The sequence below is a fragment of the Panulirus ornatus genome, chromosome 12 (genome assembly GCF_036320965.1).
Source record: "Panulirus ornatus isolate Po-2019 chromosome 12, ASM3632096v1, whole genome shotgun sequence".
In the NCBI taxonomy this organism is placed as follows: domain Eukaryota; kingdom Metazoa; phylum Arthropoda; class Malacostraca; order Decapoda; family Palinuridae; genus Panulirus; species Panulirus ornatus.
In genome coordinates this window covers 29,546,916-29,565,451 of record NC_092235.1, presented here as the reverse complement: position 1 = coordinate 29,565,451, position 18,536 = coordinate 29,546,916, and the positions used below count along the sequence as shown (strand labels likewise).

At 37.8% G+C, this 18,536-nt stretch overlaps 1 protein-coding gene across 2 annotated transcripts in view; it reads left to right on the top strand.

Annotated features, from left to right (window-relative positions):
- The first annotated feature begins 4,490 nt into the window (after window positions 1–4,490).
- Window positions 4,491–18,536, top strand: part of Pez (protein tyrosine phosphatase non-receptor pez) — a 254,252-nt gene continuing 240,206 nt past the window's right edge. For both annotated transcript variants that reach the window (XM_071667746.1, XM_071667743.1), the window contains exon 1: window positions 4,491–4,514. The gene's annotated coding sequence lies outside the window, so the exon portion shown is untranslated. The remainder of the gene's footprint in view (window positions 4,515–18,536) is intronic.

The following is an 18,536-nucleotide window of genomic DNA, read 5'->3' as shown; positions in this document are numbered from 1 at the left end:
ATGGTTGCGAGGCGTGGGCTATGGATAGAGTTGTGCGCAGGAGGATGGATGTGCTGGAAATGAGATGTTTGAGGACAATGTGTGGTGTGAGGTGGTTTGATCGAGTGAGTAACGTAAGGGTAAGAGAGATGTGTGGAAATAAAAAGAGCGTGGTTGAGAGAGCAGAAGAGGGTGTTTTGAAGTGGTTTGGGCGCATGGAGAGAATGAGTGAGGAAAGATTGACCAAGAGGATATATGTGTCGGAGGTGGAGGGAACGAGGAGAAGAGGGAGACCAAATTGGAGGTGGAAAGATGGAGTGAAAAAGATTTTGTGTGATCGGGGCCTGAACATGCAGGAGGGTGAAAGGAGGGCAAGGAATAGAGTGAATTGGAGCGATGTGGTATACCGGGGTTGACGTGCTGTCAGTGGATTGAATCAAGGCATGTGAAGCGTCTGGGGTAAACCATGGAAAGCTGTGTAGGTATGTATATTTGCGTGTGTGGACGTATGTATATACATGTGTATGGGGGGGGGTTGGGCCATTTCTTTCGTCTGTTTCCTTGCGCTACCTCGCAAACGCGGGAGACAGCAACAAAGTATAATAAAAAAAATATATATATATATATATATATATATATATATATATATATATATATATATATATATATATATATATATATATATATTTATATATATATATATATATATATATATATATATATATATATATATATATATATATATATCGCCCCAGGAAATCTTGAGTGGGTCCTGGTGTTACTCCATGACCTCTTTTCCAACTTTTCCAAGAGCTCCTGCAGCTCCAATGCTGCATTACTCCTAGCAGGGAAATGATAGAATCCTTTGGAGTGAGAAGTTTACCGATAAGATTGTATTCCCTTCGTCAAAAAGACGGTGAAGCTGCCTTGTCGAAGGTGATTTTTCACCTGTGGTACAACCACAAAAAAGGCGTTGTCCTGCTATAATATACAGGACTCAGTAACACAATTACATAATCTTTGAAACCATATTCACATTATAGATATCATGATATACTAATATACACAATTCCCTTATATGAATTTAGGTATGTAATATTGTATAAACATTTTACTACACAAAGTGCATCATACCCAGCTACTAATCATTTACTATGGATAGTTTTAACAGACAAAGACATTCCTTTTAGTTATCATTTCACATGACTGATGCAGATTAGTGTGTCTGAATCTTTATTCAAATAGGTGTCATATTGAACATGAAGTATACACCGGATAGCCTATATCTAAGACATTTGAGCTCTGTACATGTGAAAACCCTTTTTTATTCTCCAGTGGTCTGTGAGGGACATCTCTTAATATACTGGGTAAATTAGCTTATTGTAACCCCTTTCCTAGGGCGTCATACCTTAATAAGCTCCATTTATCCCTTGAAGAAACCACAGTCCTCATCCACATAGGATCTACAGTTACATTTACTAAAGCTATTGCACTGGAGAGGAGAGATGTCACCTTAAGCAACACTTACCCTTGGAACTTGACTCACAAATCTTAGTGCCATACTTTCAAGTGTGCTCCGCAGCCTATGTTTCTAACCTTGTATATTTGCCAGAAGCAAATATTGCACCATTTGTGTAACTTGTACTAATTTCGAGTCAAATGTTTTAGCTCTCTATAGTGTATCTTGTCTGTTGCTCATCAGTACTCAAGTTTATCTCTTGTTAGGATTACGTTTGGAAAGCGTTCTTGCTGCTGCACAGAGGGATTGTCCTAGAAAATTAGAAAATTGGAAAAATATTAGATGTAAATTAAATAAATAGATGAAATATATTATACACTTGCTCAGGACTAAGGTGCTCATCATCTACAAGTTTTGCAAATTTGTCCACATACTCGGCAGCTCCTTCATGGATTGCAGACCACTTTTCTCTGCACACTTTATTCTTCGAAATTCCATGATGCTTCTTGAATCTTTGAATCCATCCTTCATTATAGTCACACTTATGTTGTAATTTAAGTTCTTTATAGAACAACTTAGCATGGTCCATTATCATGCTACCTTACAAGGCCACTCCATCACTCCGATTCTGTCGAAACCATTCCATCATCACTCGGTCGTGCTCAGTATTCTTACCATTTTTCATAATTTTTCTGATCGTCATTTGCTTCTTGGAATCACTGTCTGCATAGGATTTCAGTATTTTCTCCCTTTGCTTCTTTATATCATAAACAGTTGATGAACCAGTACTGTAGATGTCACACAGCTTATGCACCAAAACACCATGGTCCATTTTTTTCAACAGTTCTACTTTATCTTGGATCAATATGGGCTGGTGTTTATGTTTGACACCACGACTGACACTCTCATATGTCTTAGAAGCCATAGCTAGGTTTAAATTTTAGCAAAATATGCTAAGACTCTCGCAGAATTGTGGTATCACTACCAACAAGTGCAGTGTAAAGAATGTAAATAAGCGTGCCCTACACACAACACCATCTGTGGCCACCCAGTAAACTCGTCTGGTGGCTACAGTAATTTCAAGTTCCCTCACATAATTTTGTCCGTACTAAAGGAGGTGCCGAACAATCAGTTGCTGGAAATTCGGTGGTGTACCTGCAAAGACATGTGCATATTCATACTTGCTTGCCTTCATCCATTCCTTGTGCCACCCTCCCCCACAGGAAACAGTATTGCCACCCCCTGCATCAGTGAGGTGGTGCCGAGAAAACAGACAATAAAAGGCCACATTCATTCACACTCATTCTCTAGCTGTCACATGTAATGCACCAAAACCACAGCTCCCTATCCATAGTTCATACATGCTCATCATTTCTTGCACAAGCAAGGTAGCATCAAGAACAGATGACAGGGCCTTAGAGGGAAAATTCCTCTCTTGTATGATAGTAAATGTTGTAGAGATTTGTGAAGTGAAAATGTCAGATATGCTTTGTGAACCTGTTATGTGACAATGATGAAGGAGTGTAAATGAGAAGGACTGTATAGTTTATAGTATTATATAATGCACAAAAATTGTGGGAGTTACTGGACACCACCCATTCACCATTACACCGCAAGTGAAAGTCACATTTGGCAAGGCTGTATCTTTGGAGTAGAGTCTCAGTGAAGAACTTCTCACTCCAAGGGAGTCTACATTTCCATGCTAATGGATGTAGCTCTGCCTTGAGCTATAGGAGCCTTTAGAAAGGTCCTGGGTAACATCACACCTTTTCATAGGAATTAATTCTGAGGTGATTATAAATGAAAGTACAAAATAATACGAAACATTACTGTACTAAAGTAACTCGATTTTTGTGCTGTACTCTCTTTAGATTAATTGACTCTGTGTGATTAATATAGAAACTGTAGAATGAAGAAAAGGAAGTGATAGAGCACTAATTCAGTGTTTGTGTTACATTACATGAATTGTATTTCAGTGAAAATATTAACTAGAAATACATAATGAACCTGCAGTGCTTCTGTGTAACATATGACAGTGCTTGATGTTACACATGAATTACACAAATCATATCACTGAAATAACTGGATTGTTATGTCATACTTCCAATGAATTGTGGAGAATTGGTGTAAAAAAAAGTAGTAATGATTGTGAAATTGTAAATTGAAGCAGATAAGTGACATAGCACATGTTTGATGTTCACGTTATGGAAATATTGAACTATAGCTGCATATGAAACTACACAAAATGAAGAGGCTACTTTGATTATTTATTTATTTATTTGTTTTCTTAATTTTTTTATTTTTTTTGATAATTTGTAAAGGTTTGAGACTTTTACAAGGGTAGAGATATGTGATGAAACCCATTAGCAACTGTACTGCTTTGTGACAAAAATGTGTACGTCATGCAGAAGTCATGACATACTTCATGTTCCTGGCAGCAGTGCAACATAGAAGTACTATAACTTCGAGGGCTCATAGTACAAGTAAGTAATTTTTTACCATAGTTGTATAACACTGTATTTAGAAAAATATCCTTTAATAAATCCTGATAACAAGACTATGAAGATAGATGATATTTTTGAATATTTGAAAAACTTCCTCACACAGCATCCCTTGCATTTTCTGGGGTGCTGCAGGCAAAGGGTTAAACAGAGGTGGTATAAGTTGAAACATTTAATGTTGGCTGCTGTTATGTAAGAGGACACCAGTTGGTGTCACCTGCCTTTTAAGGGTTAAAGAACAAACAAAGATCAGACTGAGTAACTTGGAGGAAATGGTTGTAGAGACAGAAGAGGGAATATGCAAGAAGATTAGAGCTATATTCCAAAGTTCATCATGATGGAGAACATATTACCCTTAATGTTTACAAAAGGTCATGGAGAGGTCTTGTAAAGCATTAGATTGTTGGCCAAGACAAATAGTTTATTGAAGGATTTTGCTCTATTTCAGGCTCATAAATAGATGAAGTGTCTCTGCATGTACTTGGAGAATATGTTGAAGCATACGTAAGACCAAGAAAGGTATCGGTCAGGGAATCAGTTGTTGAGGGGTCAGTACTTGAATTGGATACCCTTCTGTGAGTACATATAAAGGGATTTTGCCATTAGATAAGGCCAGCACATATTGCTAAATGTATGTCTTGTTGGATAATGATATAGTGCTTTGTTTGTGCTACTGTGCTCATATATATAACTATCAAACATTGCTACAGATAGGTAATAAATCATACAGACTTTGAATTTGCCCACCTTGGAAGAGAGAAGAATATAAAGTGATCTGATCATAACCTTTAAGTTTTTAAAACAGGTCAGTGACATGGACATTGGACAGATTTTCATGAGAAATAGGGACAAAGCAGCTAGAGGACTTAACATGAAATTATGCAAAACAAAGGTGTAAAACTTGTTAACAAAGGTGTAAAGAAGTACTATCATAAGAGTGGTGGATGAATGGAATACTATTGAATGACTGAGGGCATGGTTAATGCAGACAGCATACATAGATTTAAGAAGTTGTATGATAAGTGAAAATGTTCAAGAGATGGGGTCCCACAAGTGTAAAACTCCCCTGCCATACAATACAAGTTGATAATTACTTATGACCATGAGTCATCACTGGCCTGCCCGGGTTTGGGCCCAGAGTGCTGCCAACCTCAACGAAGTAAAGTTTTGAAATATTGTGCATTCAAAGGACTACCAATCAACAGATGTTGTGAGTGGCTGATGTTGGGAGAGTGAGCAAGTTTGTTTAAGAATTAATGTAAAGAAGTGCCATTGTGAGGAAGAATTAGATGGTAAAATATTTACAACCAAAAGGCAACACTGACATCGATTATTCAAAAATATTTCTTAGATAAATCCTATTTGTATCCTAACAAACTTTATAATTGTTATTTTGCAAGTATGAGGAGCAGTGTAAAACCTTTAGCACTGCTTGAATTAGGAAAATAACAATAGAAAATGCCTGGTAGTTAGACTAATTTAGTCTAGAGAGTAGACCATTAAGTACAGTCAAGTTAAACCTTTTATCACACAAGTTTTTTTTTTAGCAGAAATTGATTCAGTTAAGGGAGAATATCAGAACAAGGAAGATGTGACAAAGTTCACAAAAAGAAGACATCATGGGATAAAACATGTAACACCAGACTATTCCTATTTGGAGGTGTTAGTTGAAACATTTAAAAACCAGCTTTAGAAATCAATGAAGTTAGAGATAGCAGTAAAGACACTAAAGAATCAGTGTTCACAAGAAAGGACATAATTATGAAAGAGAAACTCAGACAATTATAGATTATTATATGTAATTATATTATTACAGATTTTCCCCAAATGAGGGGTCTATGAAGTACATAACCAGAGGAGAGAGGGTAGAATGATTAAAGTGCAGGAAAATTTAGAAGGGGCTATTCTAGATGTCCTAGAAGCTGTTGAACAGGTGGAAGTGCTCAGAACATAGAGTGCAGAAACTTGAAAATAGTAGGCAGGGAGTGGTGATTTCTGGGTCTGGTCAGCAGACTCAGAGCATGCTTACTGTTGCAGTGAGACAGAAACCTGAGATAACCAAGGGTATCTGAAACTTGGTGTCCAGGGCATTGAGTGAAGCTGTAGTAGATAAAATAGTATGCACTATTTGAGCCTCAGCAATTGGCAAAATTTAAGCCTGGTAGATGAAATGTTTAGTAAAGTGCAGAGCATATAGGATCAGTGCTTTGTAGCATAAAGGGAGATTATTGAGAATGCCTGAGACATAGAGGTTGATGATAAAATTACCAGATGCAGTCTCTGTGATAAAGAGGAATTGATATATATAATCAAGACATAAAGGGACGACAAATTATAGTTAAGTTTGACTTGAAGTCATCTTGCCAGCAAAAATAGAAACTTAAAAACAAATTGGTATTCATTGGAGTATTTATCAAGCATGACAAACCATGAGATGAGAGAAATAAAACATGATAAACCACAGGAAAAGAGATGTAAAGCGAAGAGTACTTCCAGAAGGCAAAACTCTAAAGACACCACACGAGGCAAGAGGTTAGGCTATCCTTGCCAGCACTACAGAGAGAGGCCAAGAATTCTAAGTGATGGTAATGTCAGACTGCATGTGTGGTATACTAGTGTGAGTGGCCTAGTAGCAAATGGTAAAAAGCTGGAAATTAAGGATTTTATAAAAGAATGCACCTGATATTGTTGGAGTTGTGGAAACCAAACTTAATAGAGAGATCTCTCAATTTCTGTTTAGATTGGTACATGATGATAATGAGGGAAAGGGAAGACATTGGAAGAGGAGAACTGGCTTTCCTGATAAGAGATAACTGGAAATTTCAGGAAAAAAGTAGTCATTGGCCTAGTCAGACAGCACCTATCTGGGAGGGTAACTGTAGGAAAGAAGTGCATAGTGGTGTTGATATAATCTAATCCTTCTAGAATTTTTAATGATACAAAACAAATTTACAGTTACAGCAGCAAGGAATATTCAGTATGGTACTTTGAAGTATTTTAACTTTCTAAAAGGGGAAACAGAAGAAGGAGTCACGCGGGGAGTGCTCATCCTCCTCGAAGGCTCAGATTGGGGTGTCTAAATGTGTGTGGATGTAACCAAGATGAGAAAAAAGGAGAGAAAGGTAGTATGTTTGAGGAAAGGAACCTGGATGTTTTGGCTCTGAGTGAAACGAAGCTCAAGGGTAAAGGGGAAGAGTGGTTTGGGAATGTCTTGGGAGTAAAGTCAGGGGTTAGTGAGAGGACAATAGCAAGGGAAGGAGCAGCACTACTCCTGAAACAGGAGTGGTGGTGATATGTGATAGAGTGTAAGAAAGTAAACTCTAGATTGATATGGGTAAAACTGAAAGTTGATGGAGAGAGATGGGTGATTATTGGTGCATATGCACCTGGGCATGAGAAGAAAGATCATGAGAGGCAAGTGTTTTGGGAGCAGCTGAATGAGTGTGTTAGTAGTTTTGATGCACGAGACGAGACCGGGTTATAGTGATCGGTGATTTGAATGCAAAGGTGAGTAATGTGGCAGTTGAGGGAATAATTGGTATACATGGAGTGTTCAGTGTTGTAAATGGAAATGGTGAAGAGCTTGTAGATTTATGTGCTGAAAAAGGACTGGTGATTGTGCATACCTGGTTTAAAAAGAGAGGTATACATAAGTATATGTATGTAAGTAGGAGAGATGGCCAGAGAGCGTTATTGGATTACGTGTTAGTTGATAGGCGCATGAAAGAGAGACTTTTGGATGTTAATGTGCTGAGAGGTGCAACTGGAGGGATGTCTAATCATTATCTTATGGAGGTGAAGGTGAAGATTTGTAGAGGTTTTCAGAAAAGAAGAGAGAATGTTGGGGTGAAGAGAGTGGTGAGAGTAAGTGAGCTTGGGAAGGAGACTTGTGTGAGGAAGTACCAGGAGAGACTGAGTACAGAATGGAAAAAGATGAGAACAAAGGAGGTAAGGGGAGTGGGGGAGGAATGGGATGTATTTAGGGAAGCAGTGATGGCTTGCACAAAAGATGCTTGTGGCATGAGAAGCATGGGAGGTGGGCAGATTAGAAAGGGTAGTGAGTGGTGGGATGAATAAGTAAGATTATTAGTGAAAGAGAAGAGAGAGGCATTTGGACGATTTTTGCATGGAAATAATGCAAATGATTGGGAGATGTACAAAATAAAGAGGCAGGAGGTCAAGAGAAAGGTGCAAGAGGTAAAAAAAGAGGGCAAATGAGAGTTGGGGTGAGAGAGTATCATTAAATTTTAGGGAGAATAAAAAGATGTTTTGGAAGGAGGTAGATAAAGTGCGTAAGACGAGGGAACAAATGGGAACTTCAGTGAAGGGGGCTAATGGGGAGGTGAAAACAAGTAGTGGTGATGTGAGAAGGAGATGGAGTGAGTATTTTGAAGGTTTGTTGAATGTGTTTGAGAATAGAGTTGCAGATATAGGGTGTTTTGGTCGAGGTGGTGTGCAAAGTGAGAGGGTTAGGGAAAATGATTTGGTAAACAGAGAAGAGGTAGTAAAAGCTTTGCAGAAGATGAAAGCCGGCAAGGCAGCGGGTTTGGATGGTATTGCAATGGAATTTATTAAAAAAGGGGGTGACTGTACTGTTGAGTGGTTGGTAAGGTTATTTAATGTATGTATGACTCATGGTGAGGTGCCTGAGGATTGGCAGAATGCTTGCATAGTGCCATTGTACAAAGGCAAAGGGGACAAAGGTGAGTGCGCAAATTACAGAGGTATAAGTTTGTTGAGTATTCCTGGTAAATTATATGGGAGGGTATTGATTGAGAGGGTGAAGGCATGTACAGAGCATCAGATTGGGGAAGAGCAGTGTGGTTTCAGAAGTGGTAGAGGATATGTGGATCAGGAATTTGCTTTGAAGAATGTATGTGAGAAATACTTAGAAAAGCAAATGGATTTGTATGTAGCATTTATGGATCTTGAGAAGGCCTATGATAGAGTTGATAGAGATGCTCTGTGGAAGGTATTAAGAATATATGGTGTGGGAGGCAAGTTGTTAGAAGCAGTGAAAAGTTTTTATCGAGGATATAAGGCATGTGTACGTGTAGGAAGAGAGGAAAGTGATTGGTTCTCAGTGAATGTATGTTTGTGGCAGGGGTGTGTGATGTCTCCATGGTTGTTTAATTTGTTTATGGATGGGGTTGTTAGGGAGGTAAATGCAAGAGTTTTGGAAAGAAGGGCAAGTATGAAGTCTGTTGTGGATGAGAGAGCTTGGGAAGTGAGTCAGCTGTTGTTCGCTGATGATACAGCGCTGGTGGCTGATTCATATGAGAAACTGTAGAAGCTGGTGACTGAGTTTGGTAAAGTGTGTGAAAGAAGAAAGTTGAAAGTAAATGTGAATAAGAGCAAGGTTATTAGGTACAGTAGGGTTGAGGGTCAAGTCAATTGGGAGGTAAGTTTGAATGGAGAAAAACTGGAGGAAGTAAAGTGTTTTAGATATCTGGGAGTGGATATGGCAGCGGATGGAACCATGGAAGCGGAAGTGAATCATGGGGTGGGGGAGGGGGCGAAAATTCTGGGAGCCTTGAAGAATGTGTGGAAGTCGAGAACATTATCTCGGAAAGCAAAAATGGGTATGTTTGAAGGAATAGTGGTTCCAACAATGTTGTATGGTTGTGAGGCGTGGGCTATGGATAGAGTTGTGCGGAGGAGGGTGGATGTGCTGGAAATGAGATGTTTGAGGACAATATGTGGTGTGAGGTGGTTTGATCGAGTAAGCAATGTAAGGGTAAGAGAGATGTGTGGTAATAAAAAAATGGTGGTTGAGAGAGCAGAAGAGGGTGTTTTGAAATGGTTTGGTCACATGGAGAGAATGAGTGAGGAAAGATTGACCAAGAGGATATATGTGTTAGAGGTGGAGGGAACGAGGAGAAGTGGGAGACCAAATTGGAGGTGGAAAGATGGAGTGAAAAAGATTTTGAGTGATCGGGGCCTGAACATGCAGGAGGGTGAAAGGCGTGCAAGGAATAGAGTGAATTGGATCGATTTGGTATACCGGGGTCGATGTGCTGTCAATGGATTGAACCAGAGCATGTGAAGCGTTTGGGGTAAACCAATGGAAAGTTCTGTGGGGCCTGGATGTGGAAAGGGAGCTGTGGTTTCGGTGCATTATTACATGACAGCTAGAGACTGAGTGTGAACGAATGGGGCCTTTGTTGTCCTTTCCTAGTGCTACCTTGCACACATGAAGGGGGAGGGGTTTGTTATTTCATGTGCGGCGAGGTGGCGATGGGAATGAATAAAGGCAGACTATGAATTATGTACATGTGTATATATGTATATGTCTGTATACGTTGAGATGTATAGGTATGTATGTTTGCGTGTTGGGACGTTTATGTATATACATGTGTACGTGGGTGGGTTGGGCCTTTCTTTCGTCTGTTTCCTTGAACTACCTTGCTAACTCGGGAGACAGCGACAAAGTAAAATGAATCAATAATTACTTTGAAGTAGAAAAACATGCACTTCCCGGGGAAAGTAAAATACTGATAATGATAGATTTCAATTATAAAGAGATAGACTGGTGGAATTAGCAAGACTGGTGGAATTAGCATTCTCATGGTGAAAGGGATTTGTAGAAACACAAGTTTAACAGTGTGCACAAATTTCCTTTACTAGCATTTCAGTGAACATTCTACAATAAGAGGGACTGATGCTCCATCATTACTATATTTTATCTTCATACATACTAGCATGAATGTTGAAATTACCATATATGTTGGAAAAAGTGATCATGTAATGCTTGAATTTAAGTATGTGGTAAATGAGGGAGTAGAAAGAGCAGAGATGAAACAGGGTTTGAAAAGGACATATGATTGTGGAAACTACATAAACCTCAGTGATAACAATGGAAACATAGATTGGGAAATGGAGATCAATAGCTAAGAACCAGGACATTATGGAGAAAGGCTTTGTGAACTTCAAAACATGGGTACCTTTAGCTTCAGATACAAAGGAAACACTAAGAAAGGGGAAAGAATGGTTAAATCAGAGATGTGAAAAAGTGAGAGAGCCTTGAGATGTGCAGTGGCAAAGATATGGGCAACACTCCAGCCAGCACAGAATATGGGAGGTTTAACCCACTGTAGACTGACATCATTTTATTTACTGGAGACCAGTAGGTTGAGATGCATGTTTATGATCTTTGTTTGATGCCTAAGTTTTAAATGGACAAGTGTGGCATGGGACATAAAAAGTTGCCAGACATCATGATCATCTCAAATAAATGCACCCAACCACAGTTGGTCAGTGTTGCCAAACAATCTGTTATTGTAGCTCCAATGTGCAGGTTGACATGAAATTCACCTTAACTCTAAAGATTTCAGTTATCAGAGAAACAGCTGTAATGGAATATATATCGTATTTGAGAAAGAACTTGAACTTGACAGTGATGAAGAGATCTACAAACTAACGTAGAATGATGATGGCTCTGAACCTTTAGGAAATGAATAATGACTCTATGACCGTAGTGAGATTGAGGAGATAGCACCTTTGAAAGAAGTGTTATGTAGTGGAACCGAGTTCAAAATGAAAATTATACTCCTTATTTATTGGATATTGATGTAGCAACAATAGGATTCTGAGCTGCATGTTCAGTTACAGAGAAATGTCGTGCTAATAGCTGTCTTGATTAGTTTGCTTCCTAAACTTATGGATATATTCTAATTTTGACTGAAACAAATAGAACCATACAGATTGTGAGAGGTATGAAGCTTGGGAGAATATCTTCAAGGAGTCTATGGAAAAATGCACGTATTTGTGATTTGTTTCTTGCATTTCCATGCTTATGCCATTTGCATATCAAGGTGACCTAATTATTAGTGGTGCAAAGACCTTATACCATTGGAAATTTATGGAAAAACTATGTTGAGTGACTGCTACTTCTTTTTTTTTTATTTTTTAGAAAACGACACTTTGAAGACAATGATAGCAGCAATAGAGGAGACAAGCCTCTTAAAGTAAGTCCTGCTTTCTTCGATCTTACACAGAATTTAATTTTTTTATTTTATCCATTTCAAAACATGATGACTGATGAATCAAACAAACTGTCCCAGAGTATAGATGAAATTTGAGTAGCTATAAGGATATGTATTATAAAATTGTATAACTTAGTATGAAATAAATCAAGATTCTTAGCATTTGCAAAGCGAATCGACCTTATTCTTGAAATTTTAAGTAAAAGGAATGAAAATAGATATTAGCAATAAACCATTGTAAGGACAGTATAATTGGGAAATTCAACTTCAGTGCAGTAATGATTGAATGTAATAATTACTATATGCGATGTGAATGTTATTCTTTCTTTTTATGTCTCTTTCTACAAATACCTGCCAATACACTTTTGCAGAAACTTATTTGGCAGTTGCATGATGCTATCTGATGCTTGTTCACCTCCCTTTCTCACTTAGCTTGGCTGATGGTAGAATTACTCTGACCACTGTTGTTTTAACATTCTTAATTGGATGATGTGGTGAATGTAAAACATTTATATATGATTTTTTACTTCACCTTATTTCCTTCAGTTCCATAAGATTTTTTTCTCAAATTTGAATAAACCCAAAATCCCAGTTTATTGCAACAGCGATCAAATCTTTGAAGCAGTCTACAAGGAGTTTGAGAGAGCAAGGAACAAGTATTTCAGCATCAGAAAGAAGGTACAAAGAAACTTTAAAAAGAATATTGTGGATAAAACTGGAGAAATTCCAAAAGTTTTCCTTAAATTCATCTGGAGTAAATTGTTAGTTAAAGAGCAACCATCCAGGCTGAGAGATTCAGAAAGAAGAATTATGGAGGATTATGAAAAGATACTTGAGGACTAGAGTGACTGGTTCGAAAGTGTTTTTGCAGAGGAAGACACAATAGCCCCAGAACTAGTGAGATGGGATGGGGAGAATTTTAGAAAACATTTGAGTTATATAAAAAAAATACAGCATCATTTCTGAATCCATACAAGACTCGAGGGCCTAATCAACTTTCACCATATGTCCTGAAGATAAGTGCAGATACACTAGAAAAGCCTTATGAAATGCTGTTCAAGATGTCAATGGAGAAAGGCAAAATTTCTGAGGGATTGGAAAAGGAGCAAAACATCATACCTGTTCATGAGAAAAGAGGCTAGGAAGCACTGAACTGTACACCAGTCTCCTTGACAAGTGTGGTCTGTAAAGGACTGGAAAATATAATCAGAAGTAAAATGGATGACTTTCTACAAGGAGAAATTACCTATGTTAGAGGCAGCATAGTTTTAGGGAAAGAGTATTATGTGATAAGCCTTTTATATAATTGTATAAGAGAGTGAATTCTATCTTATACAAAAGGGAATACTAAGTAGATTGTTTGTATCTTAAATGCCTGAAAGTCCTTGACACAGTGCCACATTGGAAGTTGATTAAGAAGCGGGATCACTAGGCAGGAATAAGGCGGAGACTCGTCTGATTAACAGAAGATTATCTAAGTGGAAAGTGTCATGGGCCCATGTCCATGAAGCTTTCTCCAAATGGATGGAGGTCACCAATGGAATGCCACAGGGTTCTGTTCTAAGGGAGTAACTCTTGATATGTGTGAATGAGTTGCCAGAAGATATGGACTCCTGCTGGAATATGTTTGTAGTTGATGAAAAGGTCGTGAGGGACGTGAAAAATGGGCAGCATTGCATTCACTTACAAAGGAACTTAAGCATACTCCAAAGTTGGTCTTATATATGGTTGATGAAATTCAACCCAAATAAGTGTAAAGCACTGAGGAAGATACAGAGTGAAAGACAGCCTCAATGTGATTATTAATATCAAGAAGGAAATAAGCCTCAGGATTCTGTGTATGAGAAAAACTTCAGAGTTAACATTGCCCTGGTCCTATCATCAGCATCCCACTTTAGGAGATTATAGAAAGAAACTGATATAGCAAATATTAGAATAGCTCTCAAGTATATAAATAAGGAAACATCCAGCAAACTCTTCGTAACCTACATAAGGCTGAAACTAGAATGTGCTTCTCAGGTATGGTGTCCACACCTAAAGGAGCACAAAAAGATAATAGAGAAGGGAAACAAAGATGGAACCAGAATTATGAAAGAAGAAAGGCTAAAAGCCCATCATGAAAGAGAGAAGAATCAGGGGTAACCTGATTATATCTTTAATTTTTAAAACTGATCGTTGATATAGACAGTGCAAAGTTGTTCGAAAGATGTATTTATAAGACAGCCAGAGAATATAGAGTGAAATTAAGCAAGAAACTTGTTAAAAACAATGTAAAGAAGTACTTTTATAATATGAAAGTGGTGCATGAATGAAATGAATTGACTGAAGACACGTTTAATGCAGACAGCATACTTGAATTTAAGAAGTTCTGTAATAGAGAATGTTTAAGAGATGGGACCTTGTTAGTGTAAAATTCCCTCCCTGCACATGCAAATAGGTAAAAAATATATGCAATCACACACACATGCACACATGGCTAATGCAGACAATATAAGATGCATAAATGTAAGAAGTTGCATGATATTAGAGAATGTTTAGGAGATGGGTCACCATTTTGGTTTTACCTTCATATACTGAAGGGAGGTTAAAAAGGTATTGTTTAAAGATGTAAGATAGCAGGGGAGCTTAGTAATACACAGTGCTGAATTTAACAGTGGCACCCTAGCCAGTCAGCATTTGAGAGGTATGAGATAGCAAACGAAATAAATGTAGCAGAAGAAACAAAAAGTCTGAGAAAAGAATATTGTGGACAAGGCAGAAGACAATCCAAAACTTTTCCACAAATTCACCCGAGGTATATTGTCAGTTAAAGGGTTTTCAGTAAGGCTGAATAATTTAGATGGAAGAGCTATAGAGGATGATTGAAAGAGGATTTAGAGGGAAGAGCTGTAGAGGATGATGGAAAGATGACATAGAGGGTAGAGCTGTAGAGGGTGATGGAAAGATATGCAGTGAATTGAATAACAAGCTCACAGGTATTCTCACAACAAGAAACTTTAGCCCTATTACCAATGAGGTGGATTGGAGAGATCATTGAAAAGCATTGAAATATCTAGAAAAGACAAGCAGAGCACCAAAAGGTCTTGATCCACATAAGACTTGTGGTTTTAATCAAAGATCCTTATGTATGCTGAAGATATATGGACATACACATGACACACCACTTGTAATGTTGTTCAAGATGTCACTGGAGAAAGATACACTAACAAGATAATGAATGAGGGCAATGTCGTACTTTTCTATAAGAAAGGAGACCTTGAGGAGGCACTGCTACAAACTAGTCTTCCTGATGAGTATGGTTCATAAAGTCCCAGAAAAGATGTGGCATTTATGTATCTGGAGAAAGTACATGATAGGGTTGATTGAGATGCTGTGTTGAAAGTGTTATGAATGTATGATTTATGAAGAAACCTGTCTGTCAGAAGCAGTAAAGCATTTTCATCAAGAAAGTAAAGCATGTGTGTGAGTAGGAAGAAAGCAGATGTTTCTGGGTCAAGATGGGACTGCAGCAGAGGGTATTTAATGTTACCATGCTGTTTAATCTTTTTATGGATTGGGTGGTAAGGGAAGTGAATGTGAGGGTTTTGGAGAGAGGCACATCTGTTGTCTATCAGGCATGGCAGCCTGGGAAGTCCATCAGTTGTCGTTTGCTGGGGATGTGGACCTGGTGGTAGATTCATTTGAGAATGTGCAGAAGTTGGTGTCTGAATTTAAGGGTGTGTGAAAGGAGAAAGTTGAGAGTAAATGTTAGTGAAAATAAGGTTATTAAGTTTAACACTGGAAGGAGACAGGTTAGTTGGAGTGTGAGTTTGGAGAGTATGAGTATGGGAATATGTTGGGAGAGGAGGGATGGTTCAGGAAGAAAGGATAAAAGAGAGATTGTCAATAATAGGAGTATAGTTGAGAGGTGAAAAGGATGTCTTGAAATGGCTTGGACATATGGGGAAGATGAGTGAGGAGAGGTTGAAAAAGGGTACAAGTGTCAGAAGTGGAAGGGACAAGGAGAATAAAGAGACTGAATTGGAGATGGAAGTGATAAAGGTTTGAGTGCTTGAGGCCTGAACATGCAAGAGGGTGTAAGGCATTCACTAGATAGATTGAATTGGAGCAGTGTGGTGTCATGCTGTCAGTGACTTTAACTAAAAGGCACAAGAAGCAGTAGGGCAAACTATGGGAAGGTCTGTAGGGCATAGTTGTAGACATGGGGCTGTGATTTTCGCTCATTGTATGTGATGGCTGGAGAGTGGAAGTGAACAAATGAAGCCATTGCTTTGCTTGTTCCTGATGCTTCCTCACTAATGCAGGAAATGACAAACGAATATGAAAGGAACTAGAAGTGTTATAATGCTGAAATTAATGTGCAGATCCCTCAAGGGAGAAGTGGTGGATACATGATTGACAAGGGTGTGAGGCAGCATCGAGTCATCACTCAGGATGCCCATGTAGGCCAAATCCCAGGTCACACCTAGTAGCCATATTAATGTCATAATAATGGTACACAGTTTGAGTAAGTAATGATAGAGTATGAGCGAGCTGTAGTAATAAGAAGAGTATGGTTGAGAGAGTTGAAGAGAAAGTAATGCAGGTGGTGGCTGAGAAAAAAAAGTCATTTATCATACAATCTGTGTGGTGAGAAGTTTACACTACCCCTGCCATTATGGCTAAATCTTGTTGTAGGTAGGTAGATACTTTCTTTCACTCACAAACTTTTCACAATGGTAAGTCATAAGGGAGGATGTTAGAGTTAGGAAGCATAAAGCATTTTTTTATGAAGATGCTTATGGGATTAGAAAGGAATTTATTACCCCAGGAAATGCAAAGAAAAATGCTTTAATAAACATTGACAATGGCAGACTGGTTACATAAATATATAAAGCCTAATAACTGAAAGTATCAGAATCAAAATTAAATTCATTAATGAATATATAAGGGCCACAATCCTCATGAATTGAACGGAAACATGTGTGAATGAAAAAATAAGTAACAAAGCAGGTTTAGAAGGTTAAGTGACTTGTAGATTTGATGGAGGAAAAAATTAAGCAGGGTGGGGTACTAGTGTATGTAATCAGCAGATTTTATGCTAGCCATATGATAAGAATATCACCAAAGATATGAAACATTGCCTGTAAGCACACCAGCCACAAGAACGCTCAATATTGTAACCTATAGACCACCCAAAACTAAAACATGGAAGTTCAGTGTTGTATTGTCAAAAATTGAGGAAATCATAAGAAGTATTGACAGACCAGAAACAGCAGTACTTTGGGCAGATTTTGAAATTTTGTACAGTGGGAAAAAGATAAATAGGAATATGGATGTACTTATAGGTTCAAAGAATAGAAAATTGCCTTATGAGATGAAAAAGAACAATTTATAAACTAATTAGGTCATGAAAGGCTTTCAACCTGATACACATTGTAAGCAAACCAACAAGTAACGATGACACAATTGATCTGATATTTTCAAATGAGATATCTCAAGTAACAGACATTGAGGTAAAAAAAAATCAGGTATATTTGACATAGTATGATTGAAGTGTGTAATAACTATAGTGTTGAAAGGTGACAGGCAGACACAAAAAAAAATGAATTGAATGAATTAATAATCTAATAGTATTATGAAATGGATGGACAGTCAGAATAAAAGCAATGCAAAGACAGACATGGCAGTCTTCTACCAGCTTTTAGATGAAATGATTGTGAAACTTGTGCCACATAAAAGAAAACATAACCCCAAAAGAATGCCAGAATAGATGAAGAAATTGAAAAACTAAGATTTGCATCAAGCATAGATAGAGTGGAACAATGAACAGAAAGAGTAAGGAATGCAGACATGTTAAATGATTGGACCACACAGAAGAAAAACTAATGGAAGGATAAGTAATTTGACATATGGGTTCTACCCTAAAAGTCCCATTTGCCAACCTGAACAGAAAAAAGAACAATAAGTCAGGGATTGGACCATTCATGGAAAAAAACGGCTTAGTACAAGTGGGCATGAGGTAATTGACAAAATATTTAATACTTATGGTAAGTATTCGCTCATAGATATAAATTTACCAGAGTGAAACATAATCAAAGAAAATTATAAGCTCTCATGAAAATAAGCCCCAGGGACAGATGGAATTCCTGTAATTTTATTAAAGATTACAAAAGAGACTGTAGCTAAACCTCTTATAGTGCTGTAAGACAGAACAAGCCAGTCAAGCATGGCAGATTTACAAAAAGTTGCACCAAGGAGAATTATTTTCAAGAGAAGTGATTAAGGAAATGAAGTAATTAGTTTGTAAAGTATCTATGTTGAGGTTTTACCTCTGATGCCTCAGAATTTGCACCAGATCCATAAGTAGCTGAATGTTTGACAAAGACTATTATGCTTAGAGAGGAAAGGAAATTTCACTCTGTTTTTATGGCAGAGATAAGATAAGAGTGGCAGCTAAGCTTAAGTTTCTTGAAGCTGTCTTTAGAAATCTATCCTTTGCATCTCCATACTGTTGAGAAGTAGCTCAGGTTACAGAATCATTGATTAAGAGTTTGAGTACAAGCAGGATATGTTTGTCATGTATAATCTCATAAAGTGGCTTGATCTGAATAAGCATCAAATAGTGATGAT